Raw genomic sequence first — 15,866 nt, 5'->3', positions numbered from 1 at the left:
ATCTTTATCTATATTTATCTATATGTATATATATATATATATATATATATATATATATATATATATATATATATATATATATATATATATATATATATATAGATATATATATATATATATATATATATCTATATATAGATCTTAAATAATTCCAGTTTCTTATAAAATAGCTGAATTATATTTGCAGAATCTAACATCACGTGCAATCCTGTCCGCTTTCTCAATGCTATCTTTCTAACACGGTTACTTCCATCTTTAGCTCTAAGATAACTTCGTTCTTCCTAAACTCACTTTACTCTCGGCCGTGAAGCGGTTATGACGCTCCTTCTTGGGGGGCTGAACATGTCTTTGCGTGCCTTGGTATGGTGGTCTCTGTAAGGCAACTAGCCGGAGGAGAATAAACCACAATACCTATATGTATATATATATATATATATGTATATATATATATATATATATATATATATATATATATATATATATATATATATATATATATATATATATATATATATATATATATATATATATATATATATATATATATATATATATATATATATATATATATATATATACTAGATGTTTGACTTGCGGAACTTTATTGGACGATAAGTGAACTTGGACCTTTTTTTGTTTACAAATTTTATCCGCCACTTGTAGTAAGAGCAAAATAACCGACGTACGATATGAAATTTTAAAAGGCATGTTGAAAGCATCTTAAGTTCCCAATAAATTAAAGATCTTTTTAAAACTCGTTTAATAACTACTAATAAAAGTTTTTTTCATGAACCTACATTCATTAAAAAATATGGTAATTCATAAAAACACTCTAAAAAGCCTCTGTCATTTCACTTGATACTTTTTTATTTGGAACTCTAATCCTTTTTTAATAAAATTCATATTCACAACATGTTTATTTATAAGAAAAGAATAGTTATGTAACATAAGTTATATAAAGCCTTATATTAGCAGCCTTTGGTGAAACAAGACCTAGATTCATGCTCCGTGAAAAAAGCCAAAATAAAACTTTAACCAAAAATAAATTGTTTTTCAAATTGCTAGAAACTGATCACAAGTTTAATAAAGTTAAAAATATCGAAAAACTCAAGAAAGGTGATAATCGTAAACGCAGTTACTTAAATCTAACAAAAGTATTTGTGAATATTTTATGTTTTTGTTTAAGAAATATTTTTTAAACTTGAAAACAAAATTCATTTCTACAAAAAAACTTAATAGAGAAGTTAAGTTTGAAGATTAAAGTTATGAAACTTTTTTATTATATTTTGTTAAAAACTTGTTTGTTTTTTTATTTGAAATTGCTAAATACACGCTCTCATTATGGTTTTCTAATTTTGAGAAAAAGTAATTGATAAATTTATTTGGGTAATACCTGGGTAACACCCCGGTAAATTTAAAATTACCGAGTAATGAAAACACTATCCTTTACTCAAACTCTACCTTTTCAAATCTTTATAATTTATTTAAAAATAATGCGACCGATCATTGCCGTTGATTTGTGCAAATATAACAACAACGAAGTATGTACCAGAAAAAATCTGCGCGTGTTCTGATGTGGTGTTTATGGAAACCGTGCATTATTGTAAGTAGGTAATTGTTTAAAACGTCATTGTATTAGGGTTATTTAAAATTTGAACAACTTTGCTATCAAAACAATTAGTTTTAATAGAAATGCTATCAAATTAAGATAAAAAGAAAGACGATATTTTGCATTTTCTCGTAAAAATTCCTGCTTTATTAAACAAAACAATTTCTAAAGAGTCGCAGATTACTTTGAGAAAAGAGCAGAACGTTGTGAAACTGTTTAAGGACAATCAAAGAAGTGAAAGAAAAAGTTTTTGACTGATCTTGTTAAAAAAGTGAAAAATCTTAGACAGAAATCCGGAGATTTATGTTCAATTTTAGCAAATAAATTTAAAAATAGGCGCTTCCACTATACAATGAGTTAAGCCACTATACAAAGAGTAAAATCGTGGCTTTAAATCTTATTAAAAAAAAAAGTTTCTCATCGTGAAGAAAAGCAAGAAAATATTGCAATTTGTCGTCAAAGCTGCTCTATAAAAAATTGTGATAAAAAAATCTTGTTAGATTCTTGATGATGAAACGCATTGTGCTCCATAATTCTAATCTCTTCCAGGAAACCATTAGATTTTTTAGCACTTAATCCCAAGAAACTGAGTTCCAAATATAAAACTGTTTAAAAGCATTAATTTGATAAAAATTCTTAGTTAGGCAAGCAATTTGTGAATGTGGTGAAAAAAGTTCTTATTTTGTGACTACGGGAACAATTAGTAGCGTCTTGTGTCTTTTTTAAGATCTCATACGGGTAACGGGCGTTCCCTCAAAAATGGAACTACAACAAAACATTTAAAAAAAGTATAAGTATGTTTTTTTGAAAAAAATCAACTTAAGATCATTTTGCTGGACTAATGTACATTTAATATTTTCAATTAATTCTTTTATGGTTTTACGTCCTTTAGGACGAATTGCATTCAATCTTCTATAGTCAAGCTCGAAAACTGCTGTACTAACTGTGGAGTGAATTTTTTAAAATAATTTTTGGTTGTTCCTGTTAATTTTTAAATATTTTTGGCAGATAGTTGGCAGAATTATTTTTCTTAAAAATATAACTGACCCAGCAAGCACACAACGTTGAAACAACGTTGAATTAACGTTGATCAACGTCGATCAACGTTATTTCAACGTTGTTTCAACGTTGTGCGTTTGCTGGGGATACTTTCAATGTCCAGTAAAGCAATGAGATTTTTGGCAATAATGAGCCCAAGCTAAGTCAGGCCAAAAAACGTAATTGTCATCAGGATATTGTTCACACACAAACGGAATCAAAATATTTTAAATGCAATTTTTTTGAACAAATTTTTGTCAACAGAAAAGACAGATTACTTGATTACTGGTCTATTCATATCTTTGGGACCAATTGCAAATCATACCAATACTTTGCTTTCGAACTGAGCTTTTCTTGTGTACTTGAGGTCTAGAGAAACATTTTTGGGGTCACTGGAGTAATACCTATCCTTCCCAACAACTGTGAAGTTTGACCAAGTAAAATAAGGTTTGTCATCCAAAATAAAATTTTTGTTAAAAAAATGTTTATGCAAACATCCGCATTTAGGGAGAGCGATAGCTCTTTATTGCTCAGACCGTTTTGGTAATGGTTCCCATTGACGGTGTTTGATATTTGTCTTTGCTTTTAACAATTTATGAGAATGTGTGATCGAAATTTTAATTTTCTTGGCTAATTTTTCAATGGTTGCTTTGTCAAATAAGCAGTAAGCTGGTTGATTTCATTTTCATTTTCATTTTCATTTTTGTGCCACTTGTTTTCAAAGTTTTTTATTTTCTGCACTCCATCCACATTCATATATTTTACACAATATGAAGTTATTTTCGGAAATTTTCCACTTTAAAATGATTATAAGTAAACAGTTTTCCTCGTGTAATATTATTTTTGAAGAACTTATACACGTGTTTTCATACATCTACTTTTTTTGAGCTCATTTTTCTAACTAGAGAAAAATCGTTTTTGATTAATACATTTTTTTTTGTAATTACATATTGTTTAGCTTACATTGACATTATGTAAAATGTTATTGTTTCAACATTTGGACATAAGCCATTGTATTTTGTGAAGTTCCTTTTTTGAGGAAACACCCGTTAATCCGTTATTTTGGCTTTATTTAGTATCATTGCACTTCTCTGAGACAACTTTCAACTGGATTAAAGAACAAGAAGTAGATTTCGTTGAAAACCCTTCAAATTGACCTGAATTACGTCCTACAGAAAGATATTGGGCTATTGCCCAATGTAAAAAAGCTATAAGCATGCAAGACTTCAAATATAAATGGATTAGAGCTACAAAGAAGGTCCAACCGAAGACCGTGCAAAACCTGATGTCGAGTGTAAAGCGCAACGTGCGCGCGTGCTCAAGTACACAATATCATAAACTTACTTAAAAGAAATTTAAGAATATTAATGAATGTAATTTCAAAATATATATAACATTCAACATCGAAATACAAAAGGCCGGGTGAATAAAAAAAAGCAATTGCTAATACTCAGCGTTTTTGGAGTAATTTTTCAGCTATACGTGAATTTTGAGCGTCGCGTAAATGTTCAGCTTTACGTGAATTTTCAGCTTTTTCAGAATTTTGAGAAAGTTTAAGCGAAATCGATCAAATCTTTATTTACGTTAAGTTAAGCAATTTACTCCATTAACGCTGAGTAATTGTTCAGCTTTACTTGAACAAAAATTTGAGAAAATTGATTAAGTTTGTATTTACGTAAAGCTTACCAATTACTGAGTAAAAGCAATTGCTTTTTTTATTCACTCGGCCTAAGAGCTAAATAAATGTTTTTTTTAAATCCGTGCAGATTTTTTATATGCACGTCATATTTTAAAACATGTACAAGTTACAACAGGTACAAGTCTTTTATTTTAAAAAGCAGATACAAAAAATTTAAAAAAAATTTTAATAATGTATAATTGCGTTTTCCAATTATACATGTTATTTTTATAACATTTGGTTGGGATCATCCGTAATTAACGCTTCACTACATTTAACTAATAAATAAAACAAAAAAGATCAAACGTTTTTTCTCGCTAAGTCCTAACGTTTTTCCTCGCTAAGTTAAATGAAAATGAAACCAAAAATCAAAAAATGTTTTAAGTTCAATGAATATTGCCGCGCATAAGTGGATAAGATCTAATACTTAAATATAGATAAGATCCTGCTTCTGTTTTTTTTGTTTTTTTAATTAATTTCTAAGTTAAATCACGTGTTCTTATACTTCGTAATTTTGGCTTATATCTGCTAATTATTTTATTGAGAATATTTTTTAAATGAATTTGTAACCATAGAACATTTCAGAAACTTTTAAAAAGAAGGATTATTGTAAGTTAAAAAATATTTTAATAGTATTTCTGTTGTCATGAAAATAATCATTTTTATCAAAGATATAAAATCGTTTTTTTATCTTTAACATTTTTCACGTGTGTATTTGTTTTTCAAACTTTGTAAATAAAAAAAAAGATTGACTCAAACATAATTAGCGAGCAAATTATATAGATTATGTTACTTTAACATAATCTATATAATTTGCAAACTAAATGGAAATCAGTTACTAAATGACTCTAATTCTTTTCTGTTGTTAAACCAAAACCAAAAAAAAAATTTTATAAATTTTTATTTTCTGAAAGAAAATTTTTTTTTTCCGTTACCACTGACGTTGATATTTGACAAAGAACTCTTCGTTATCAATAATATTTGATATTTTCATAATTTTCAATAAAAACCTTTTCTAACTTTAAGTTACTTCATAAAGTTAAAAAAAAGTTAACTAGGGCTATATTCTTTAAAATAAAAATGGTTTTTTGTTTGAGACAGCCATTTATTTTTTAACACAAATTGTAAAACAAGATAAATTTTAAAGCTGGAGTCATTCAAGGCAGCGTTCTTGGGCCTATTTTACTTATATTATTCATACATGGTGTGAATGATTTTCTACCACCTGAGACAAACCTACAAATACACACCGATGATATACTAACTTACGTCATCTATGACAAAGGTGCAAAAAACCTACCTCAATCCATTCTGGATTGCGTACCGAACTGGGCTACTGTTAATGGCATGAAACTCAATCATTTAAAGTGCAAAGCATTATCGATAAAGAGTCATCACCCTAATCAAGTTGCAATTCCTTAGCCAATTTTTTTAAACTCTAAACTCGAATCAGTTGATTGCTACAAGTACCTAATAAATCCTAATAGACAAAAATCTTACCTGGGATGATCAATGGATAAAAGTTCATAACTCTATCAAGTCAGTACCTTACGTACTAAAGCGCCTTAAAAAAAAATGGTCTCACTTAATTAGACCTACTTTTTTACATTCTGTACAGCGCCCCTCTTGTCTTGCAGTATTGCCCCTATACTCTCGTCTTGCAGTATTGCCCCTAAACTCTCGTCTGTTGTGGAATAGTTGTAGCTGTTTTTTTACCGCAGTGTTGCGGTAAAAAAAGAGCTGCAACTATTCCACAAACAATCACTCAAAGTTATTGAGATCGATGCCATAAACTCACACCAATTCAATATCTGTCACAATATTGAAGAGCTTATTGATAAAACAAGTATAAAATTACTTAAGAGAATCCTATCTAACCCAACACATGCAATAACTTCAAAAAAATAATCTCAAGCCACAGGCAGAAACCATGACAGATTATTTTATAAAACCAACACTGAGAACACTACATTGTATCAAAAAACGTTTGTTCAGAAATATTTACGTATACTTCGAAATGGTATCGAAGACCTATACCTTCGTAAGTAATTCACTGTCGGTACATCTCCCACTTATCATTTTTAACCTAAGAGAATAATACTCCAGATACATTATGAAGAAAAAATTGTAAAACTTATTATATGCTATGCAATTTTAAATAAATACTTATATAATAAAATAAAAGTAAAATAAATATTTGGTTGTCGTTCAGTTGTCATCCTTATTGAAGAAAATGACTCTTTAAAACTCTTGTAAGACTCTTCAAAACGCCTTATTGTTTCATTAAATTATTTATTAAAAAAAAGTATAAAAAAATGTTTTTGTTGGACATAAACTGAGATTATTTGTCAACAACATTATATAGAGAAATAAATAATAATAATAAATAATAGCAACATTATATAGAGAAATAAATGTCAAAAATTTAATTTGAACTCATGTTGTATTCTGTAAAAAAAGTTTTTAATATTCAAAAAAATGGAACTTGTTTTTGAATATTAAAACAACCACGTAGAATTTTGATTTATTTTTTCAATAACTAAATAAATTTACACCTATACCCAAACAACAAAAAATTTTGATTATATTTATAATATAATCAAATTTTTTTGTAAAATAAGTAAATTTACTTCACGTAAGCAATATTTTCTTATACAAAGATTAGTTTAAAAAATAGCAGCGTACAGCGTATTATTTCAATGTAAAGTAACCAGCAGAAGTGTACAGCGTACAGTAACTAATACAATTGAAAAATGAATTGACTTACTCAACTTTTAACTCATTTTTTTTTTTCATTTTGTTTTCCATATTACATTATATGTAAGAAAATCCTACTTAATATTTTGCCACAAGCATGATTAACGTCAGCAATAAGATAATTAAATTTACTTATTAAATTAATGAAATTCACTTAATTATTGAATTGTTGTCTTTGATTAGGTTTTATGACATTTGATTTTGTTTTTTTTGTAGATTAAGATTCGATGAAAAAATATTTTGTTAATCTAATCGGTTATTTTGTTCTTTTTAAACGGATATATCTATGTATATATACATACATACATACATACATACATACATACATACATACATACATACATACATACATACATACATACATACATACATACATACATACATACATACATACATACATACATACATACATATATATATATATATATATATATATATATATATATATATATATATATATATATATATATATATATATATATATATATATATATATATATATATATATATATATATATGTATATATATAAAGACCTTATTTTGGTTTAACACCATGTTAAGATGATGTAAAATATGTATTATTTTAAATTTATAACCTTATAACTATTGATTATTCATAGTTGCCGTCTAATTTGATTCGTTGTTTTAAATTTTAAATAAGATTTGTTGTTTAATGTTATTAATTGATATTATTGTGTCACTCTTGCTCCAGGTGGCATTATTATTAATTTTGTTTAACTGATTGAAACTACATTTGAGAATAACTGCTAAGGTGAGAGCTTCATAAATTTGTTAAAACTATTTAACTAGCGTTCGTGGTGTATATCTTAAATTGGTTTTTGTCAAGTAGAATATTGTGGGGTGATTTCCCAGACAGCAAGCTTACATTGGCCTAACGTAAGTTTTAACATTGGCAAATTTATTCCGTTGGGCCAACGTTTAGCCAATGCTTTTTTTTCGGCGTTTATATTTATTTCAATTCTGCAAATCGGTTTATCGCAAATATCGTACTATGTTGGGCCAACATTTGGCCTATGTGTATTATCGGCTTAACATTTTGCTACAAAAATCTGCTGCCGTAGCTCTGTTGATCATATATTCGGCCAATGTATTTGCGGATCATTTTTAGGTATATTTTTAAAACTTATTGCATAACTTCATAATAAATCTTAAAAAAATCAGACTAATATTATCATTATTGGCATTTATCTCTCATCGTCGCGCAATAATCAAACATCGCTGGATGAATACTAGAGTCAGTCGGATATAATTTCCGGTGTTATTAATAACTACGAGGGTGTTGCTGAATTTATTGTTCTTGGGGACTTTCAATCTTTTCCTCACGGAATATATGATTTATTAAAGAGAGCTAGCTCTACGAAAAATAACTACTCTGTGGTTTTATTAGATTTTATTAAGTCGAATGAACTTGAATTAGTGGACATAACAAAAGGCTCTGGACCTAAGATAACGTATCACCATAATACATTACCAAACGCATCTTACATAGATCACATAGCTTTCTCAAAGTATACGTCTCTTCTGTACTCAAATTGTTTTGTAATTCCTTTTTTATCTCAAAATATGAGTGATCATTTACCAGTATCGATTGAAATTGGAATTATCTGACAATCTTCTCAAGAAAACAATCACAAAAACAATCACAAAAACAATTACAAAAACAATCACAAAAAATCAGAAAATTACAGCATTCCAAATTATGCCTGGAATAACATTGATTTTTTACAACTATATAACAATTGCTTAAATATTAATTTTAATCGTCACAATTTTACGAATGAAAATTACGATGAAGAACTTATCAAGGTATATACTGTTATTACAAAATCTGCATCTGAAGCACTTAGTCAATATTTATTCGGGAAAAAACCGTCTTTGCATTCAAAATCTTGGTGGACACCCGAGTTAAGCCGCAGTAAAGATATTCTTTCATTTTATTTTAAAAAATGGCGGTAAAATGGGTTCCTAAAAGATTTAAACTCTCAAATTTTTATTTGATACCGGATGGCTCGAAATAATTTCCGCAATGCTGTCAAAAATGCTCAAAACAAAAACCTGTACAAAAAATACATAAAAATCGAAAAGTTAAAAAATACAAATCCGAAAAATTTCTGGAATACTTTAAAATAGAAAAAACAATGCGAACTCAAAATTGTACACTATAAATAATAAAAAAAATGAAGACTCAATCACGAAAGAATTTGCCAACTGTTTTGAAAATCGATTAAACACTAAAGCAATCACATATACTTCTACAAGTTTTGAAATTCCACCTTGTACAAAAATCGACGAGGTAATAATATCAGATGAAAATATAAAAACGGTTATTTCTCGCCTTAAATTAAACAAATCCAAGGACACTTTTGGAATCTCCGCTGAACATTTAAAGAATGCGAGCTGTGAAGCACTAACAGAATGGCTCAGAAAATTCTTTAATTTTTCTATTAATCATGGGCAGACCCCAAAATCGATGTCTACATCACTCATAATACCACTCGCTAAATCATATAAAAAATCCTTAATTGATCCAAATAATTACCGCGGCATTAGCATCATTCCAATCTTTACGAAACTAATGGAATATCTTATCCTACTAGTCTGTCCAAAAATAAAAGAAACTCATCCTCTTCAATTCAGTTTTACTAAAAATAGCTCAACCCTACACGCCGAATTTGTTATTAGTGAAACGATTAAACACTACAACAACAACAACTCACCCGTCTATCTCTGTTCCCTCGATGCTGAAAAAGCGTTTGACAGCTGTAACTGGGACATTCTGTTTGAGCGCCTCTATAATGATAAAAACTCCATCTATATATTTTTAATACCATATCATCATTATACTATGAAAGTAGTGCTTCTGTTTCTTATCTAGGTTGCAAATCATATCCATTCTATCTAACGCAAGGAGTGAGACAGGGATCTATTCTCTCGCCTTATTTGTATAACATTTACACTAAAAACCTACTTGATACCTTACAAAATGAAAGCATCGTAGGTACATCAATCAATGGAAACTATACTATATACGGGTGTTGTAGCATATGCTGATGACATTATACTCCTTAGCTCCACCCTTTCTGGCCTACAAAAGCTTCATAATACCTGTAATATGTACACACACACAAAACTTTATAAAATTGAATGCTGACAAAACCGAGTTCTTCCTCACCGGAAAAAAGCAAGTTAAAAGCTGCACAATAACTCTCAACCACCAAAAAATAAAAATTCATGATAAAACTTAGTCACCTAGGTTTTACATAGGATACAAAAAGTTCACCTTTTGCCTCACTTAATAGTTTAAACATTGATCACCGATTATCTAATTTCCGGGCAGTAATCCAAACTTAAATTCAATCAGGAATCCGTTTTGCTCACCCAAACTCCATTGTCCAGCAATATAAAACTTTGGCTATCCCAACACTAACATATGGTCTTGAGCTTTGTGAACATAAAAAAGTATTAATGCAAAAGCTTGATAAAGTTGGAAGAAACGCATTCAAGTCACTCCTCAACGTTTCAAAACATATCAAAAATTATATTCATCCTTTATTCTTTATTGAAGATATATCAATAACTATACAACAAAACAAGTTCAACTTATTTATTCGCCTGATGAACAATAAAATTACATTTGATATTATTAAGTCGCAGCTGGAAAACAAAGTAGCCCCACAACCTTTTTTAGATAGTATCAAGGGTTTGTGTAATAAACATGAACTAAATCTGGAGAAAATAATTCAAAGTAAAAAAAAATAAAAATTATTGACTTAAAAAATTTAGTTCCTGAAACAGATCTTCAAACTCTAAAATGTGCAGTTGAGTGCTGGAACTCAAAAGAACAAAGAACAATCTTCAAGGACATTCTTGAAAAAAATATTCCTAGATGATAACGTTTAAAAGAAAATCTTGAAAAAAAAATAATACTAATAATGATAATAATAATTCAAGGATTTTTATAATTAGCATGTATAAAACTAATTTACCTTGTATACTTGTATAGTGGGTGTTTAATAAATATATAAATTAAAAAAAAAAAAAAAACATTTTTAAAAAATGGTATCGTTTTAGAAAAAAAAAGAAAGGTTTTAATATTATCTTTCCATTTTTTTAAATTATGAAAATAAACAAAATAAGCTATATTTATTAATCTTATAAGAATCTTAAAAGGTTACCTCATAAGAAGTCAGTTTCATGAGTTCTCCTGACTTAATTTTTTTTTTTTTTTTAATAATGAAATACTAATTAACCTTTCAATAATGTGCTTATAACATTTTACTACAATCTAATTTATCAATGTAATAATAAAGGCAATAATCAAGTTATTTTTGTGTAAGATGTTACAGTTATTATTTTTATTTTTCAATACTTGTTACTGTATTGATACTTTAAATGTTTGATTTATTTAATAAAGAAGACATTTAAAATGTATTCTTTATTAAAATATTTAAACAATCAAGCATTTGAAATGTCATACAGTAATAAGTATTACAAAATAATTTTTTTTTTATCTCAATTAATTCATAATAATTTAATTTTTAGTTCATAAAGGTACTAATAATACCTGCAAATTATACATCACTAATTTTATAAATGTCTACTACAGTGGCATTGCAATTGTTAGAAACTGACATTTTACGTTTTAAGTATGTTTGATTTTTTATGTGTTTGATTTTGAAACCCTATCTACTACTCATATATTAACGCAGTGTATAAAAAGGTATGTTACTAGTATCTAAATTCTATTTATGTAGAGCTTTCTAATATTGCCAGACATTTTATTATAAGACCAATGACTAGTCTGTAACAATTGATTGAACTATGAGAATAAATCAATAAGTTATCATTGTAAACAATTAAAATCAAAAAACTCAATTTAAATCATGATTTTTATTCATCCAATTTAAATCATGATTTAAATCAATCGATTTAAATCACAACAACCCTGTATATAATCCATCTTTCTGAGGTAGAGGGACATTATTCTTGGTTTTATTAGTTTTTAATTGATTTTATTGGATATCGTTCATATTTAGTTTGCGTACAACAGTTAACAACTTTAGGCTTAAACATTAACTTTAGTTATAACTTAATTATTAATGAATTGATTTATAGATTTTAATAGCAATACAAGATTGAACTTACTAGAAGGCTAAACTTCTGCTCTGGAGACAAAAAAGGAAGACAGTAAAAATGATCAGCCAAAATAAAGATTGAGGAGAAAAATAATTGTGTATATCTTGGTGTAGATGATTTTTCAGATTACTTAAGTAATGATTTATCCTCATTTTCATATACTAATACAAAAAATATTGATAAACTTTGGGATTTACCTGTAACTCCAAACTCTTTGCAGAAGTTCAATGTTTGCTCTGAGAAGTTGAATGAACAAAATTTATTAAATGGTAAGTTTTAATTCAAAAGTGTTTTTGTCTGATGATAGGAAATCTTTATGCATAACTTTAACTTTTTAAAGCTATGCATAAAGATTTTACAAATTTTAAAGACTTTTTTATTTATTACAGTCAAAAAGTCAGAGTGTTATGAACATTTCATTGTGCAATAATCAACATATCAAAGCTTACACCAACTTTGAAATCAACTCTTGAGAAAGAAAACATAATATTCATATGAGTTTAAAGTTTTAACAGTTGCAGATGATTCACCATTATTCATTATATAAACATTTATTTAGCTGTATCTATTAGACTAAGGTAATACAATATTTATATAGATGATATTATTTTTAAAAGTTGTATTATTAGCAGTGGCGGATACAGCATTTTTTGATCTTTGAGATAGCTAACTTCCAGACATAGAGCTAACTCCAAACATTTACATGTTTATACTTATGTCAAATAATGAGGGTTTGCAAAAAATTGCGACGATTGGAGGCTAGGAACAAAAAAGGACCAAAATTTTTGCTACACCTGCCCCAAACGTGAGAGCAACAAGTTGATGAAATATTTTTTGTATTATTCTCATCTAGACTTATATTCATCGATATTTTTTAAGTTTCATGGTATTATCTCTCAGCGTTCAAAAATTTGTTTTATACAATACTAGCCAAATGTTACAAACGATATTTTTCCAATGTTGTATATAACGCTAAGCCAATGTTGTATACAACGTTGGGCCAACGCTGGGTAAACGTATATTTAATATATATTAACGTATATTACGTAATGTATATTTAATATATTATACAAGCTTACATTGGCCCAACGTTGGGCCAATGTAAGCTTGCTAGCTGGGTTCGCCACAGAATGATAAAAGTTAAAAAATATCTATGATGTACAATATTTTTGCTTTCTAAACAATATTTAATATTAATATTTATTTTTGTATAAACAATTTTATAAAACCAATGGACAAATATCAGGAATTATAAAACCAAAGGACAAATATCAGGAGTATGATAAATTTATTAGAAGTATTTTAAAGATCTAATCAATAGTTTTTAGATATACATTTTAAGCTAAATTACTTTATAACTTAACTTAAAAAATAGTTTTCAGATATGGTAGTTTCAGATTTTGTTCAAATTCTAAACTTTAAAATGCTCATTAGAGTGTGGTGAATTTTATTTTTTTAGAATTTATTTATTTTTTTAGAATTCATTTTATGCAATAGTTGTCCATTCATATCAAAAACTCTCTGGAAAAATATTAATGCTCTAGGAAATTATCATGAGGTGCCTCAAAATCTTTTAAAGTTTATCGTGTCCCTTATATTATAACCAAAAAAAAGTTTTTTTGTTATAATATAATATTGTTGTAATATTACTCGAACAATATTGGGTCTCAAATAAAGCAGAGTTTCAAAAATCATAATCATTTTACAAAAAAACAAGTAAAAATAATAACTACTAGGAAAAAAACTAGCAAAAATGCACGTTTTATATATTTTTAGTTGAAAGATCTCTTTTTTTATGCAGTAAAATTAAAAATAAATTTTTTTAGCAATTATAGTATTTTAAAACTTTAATAAATTTTGCTTCATTTTAGACCCAACGTGACATAATATTAAAATTTTTTCTTGTTATAATATTAGAGACCCACCAAATTTTCAAAAGGTTCTTTTTTTTTTAATGGTGTTTACATTTGTTGGTTGTTGTACGACTTTATACAACCAATAATAAAACTAATAATGTAAACTTACAATAATAGAAAATATAACAAATATAAACAAGGTATCTGAAAGAAGATTGCAAGAATTTTGTAGTCAGAACTTTATATAAGCATTAAACAAGGGTAAGATTAAAAAAAAATTAATAAACTTTTATAAAATTGCAAGGTAAATAATCTGTGTCTGAAGAAAGATCCAAAGGGTTTTCTTATTAGGGTATTCTTAATTTTATACAAGAGTAAACCAACATATAAACTAAAAAGTATAAGAACAATAGATAAAATAAGTAGGAATAAACTTCTAAAAACGTAACATGCATATTAACAATAAAAAAGTATACCAAAATATATTTTTAATTTTTACTACTAATAATAACTCAATATACTATCTAAAGAATGTGGTTTTTCAGTTTTTTCTAAAAAAACTAAAAAGTTATATGTACTTCAAAATTAAAATTCCGCAAAACAATTTTATTTCAAAGGTCGATAGGTAATACAAAATTGATTAAAGTTTGTTTAACAAAAAGGTTCATTTAAAAAGTTATTATTTCTCAAAATATATTTACTGATTGGTTTAAAAGTAAAAAGATCTTTGAAAAAAGCTTGGAATAAGTTATTTATCCACATATATACAAAACATAAAATATTAAGTACAATTAACTCGTATATATTCACAATTCTCATTTCAATAAAATGATGCTTTGAATGAGAGAAGCGATTTGCAAAATTGGTTATATGGATTTCGCGTTTCTGATGGAGAAAAAGAGTTGTAACTTACTTTTTTCTGTACTTTCCCAACCAATATTGGCATAGTTTAAATAACTATGTATAAATGAATAATAAAGTGGGATTATGACTTTCTTATTGAGATAAATTCGTAATTTATATAGGATCCCCATGTTTATTGAAATTTTTGTGTTTATATAACCAATATAATAATTCCAAGTAATGTTTTAATCAAGATAAACACCTCAAAATTTTGTAACAAAATCTCTTTTAATGGTAATTTTGATGGGAGAAATCGCTTTTTTTATTCGAATGGAACAAAACCCATTTTGTTTTATTAGTATTTAAGGTTAACTTAATACACTTGAACCAATTAGACACATGTCTAAGTTCACTGTTTTAAAAACGAACTTCGTTTACTGTTTTAAAAAGTTCAGCGATATCATAGTTATGAAGGAATAAGTTTGTATCATCAGTATACATAATGCTCGTTAGTTTTGAGGCTTTATTTAAGTCATTTATATAAATTTAAAAAAGGAGAGGTTCAAGAATTTACCCTTGTGGGACTCCACAGATTATATCAATAAAAGTGGGTTCATAATCATTGTTAAATGGTACAAATTGTTTTTGGTTCGATAGATAACTTTTAAACCATTTTAAAATTTTATTTTTTGTTTCGTAGTATTTGAGTTTATAAATCAAAATCAAAGTATGGTGATCGACCGTATCAAAAGCAATAAAAGTAGGTCAATAAAAATTCCTAGTGTATATTGTGATTTTTCTAATGATTTTGAGATTTCACGGACAAATTGAATAATTGCATGTTCAGTTGAATTATCTTTCTTGAAACCAAACTGGTTGATGAATATTATGAAAATATTTGTATAATCTGTTGAACGTAATTTTTCTT

This window comes from Hydra vulgaris, chromosome 04 (genome assembly GCF_038396675.1).
Source record: "Hydra vulgaris chromosome 04, alternate assembly HydraT2T_AEP".
In the NCBI taxonomy this organism is placed as follows: Eukaryota; Metazoa; Cnidaria; class Hydrozoa; order Anthoathecata; family Hydridae; genus Hydra; species Hydra vulgaris.
Note: the sequence above shows the minus strand (reverse complement) of the source record.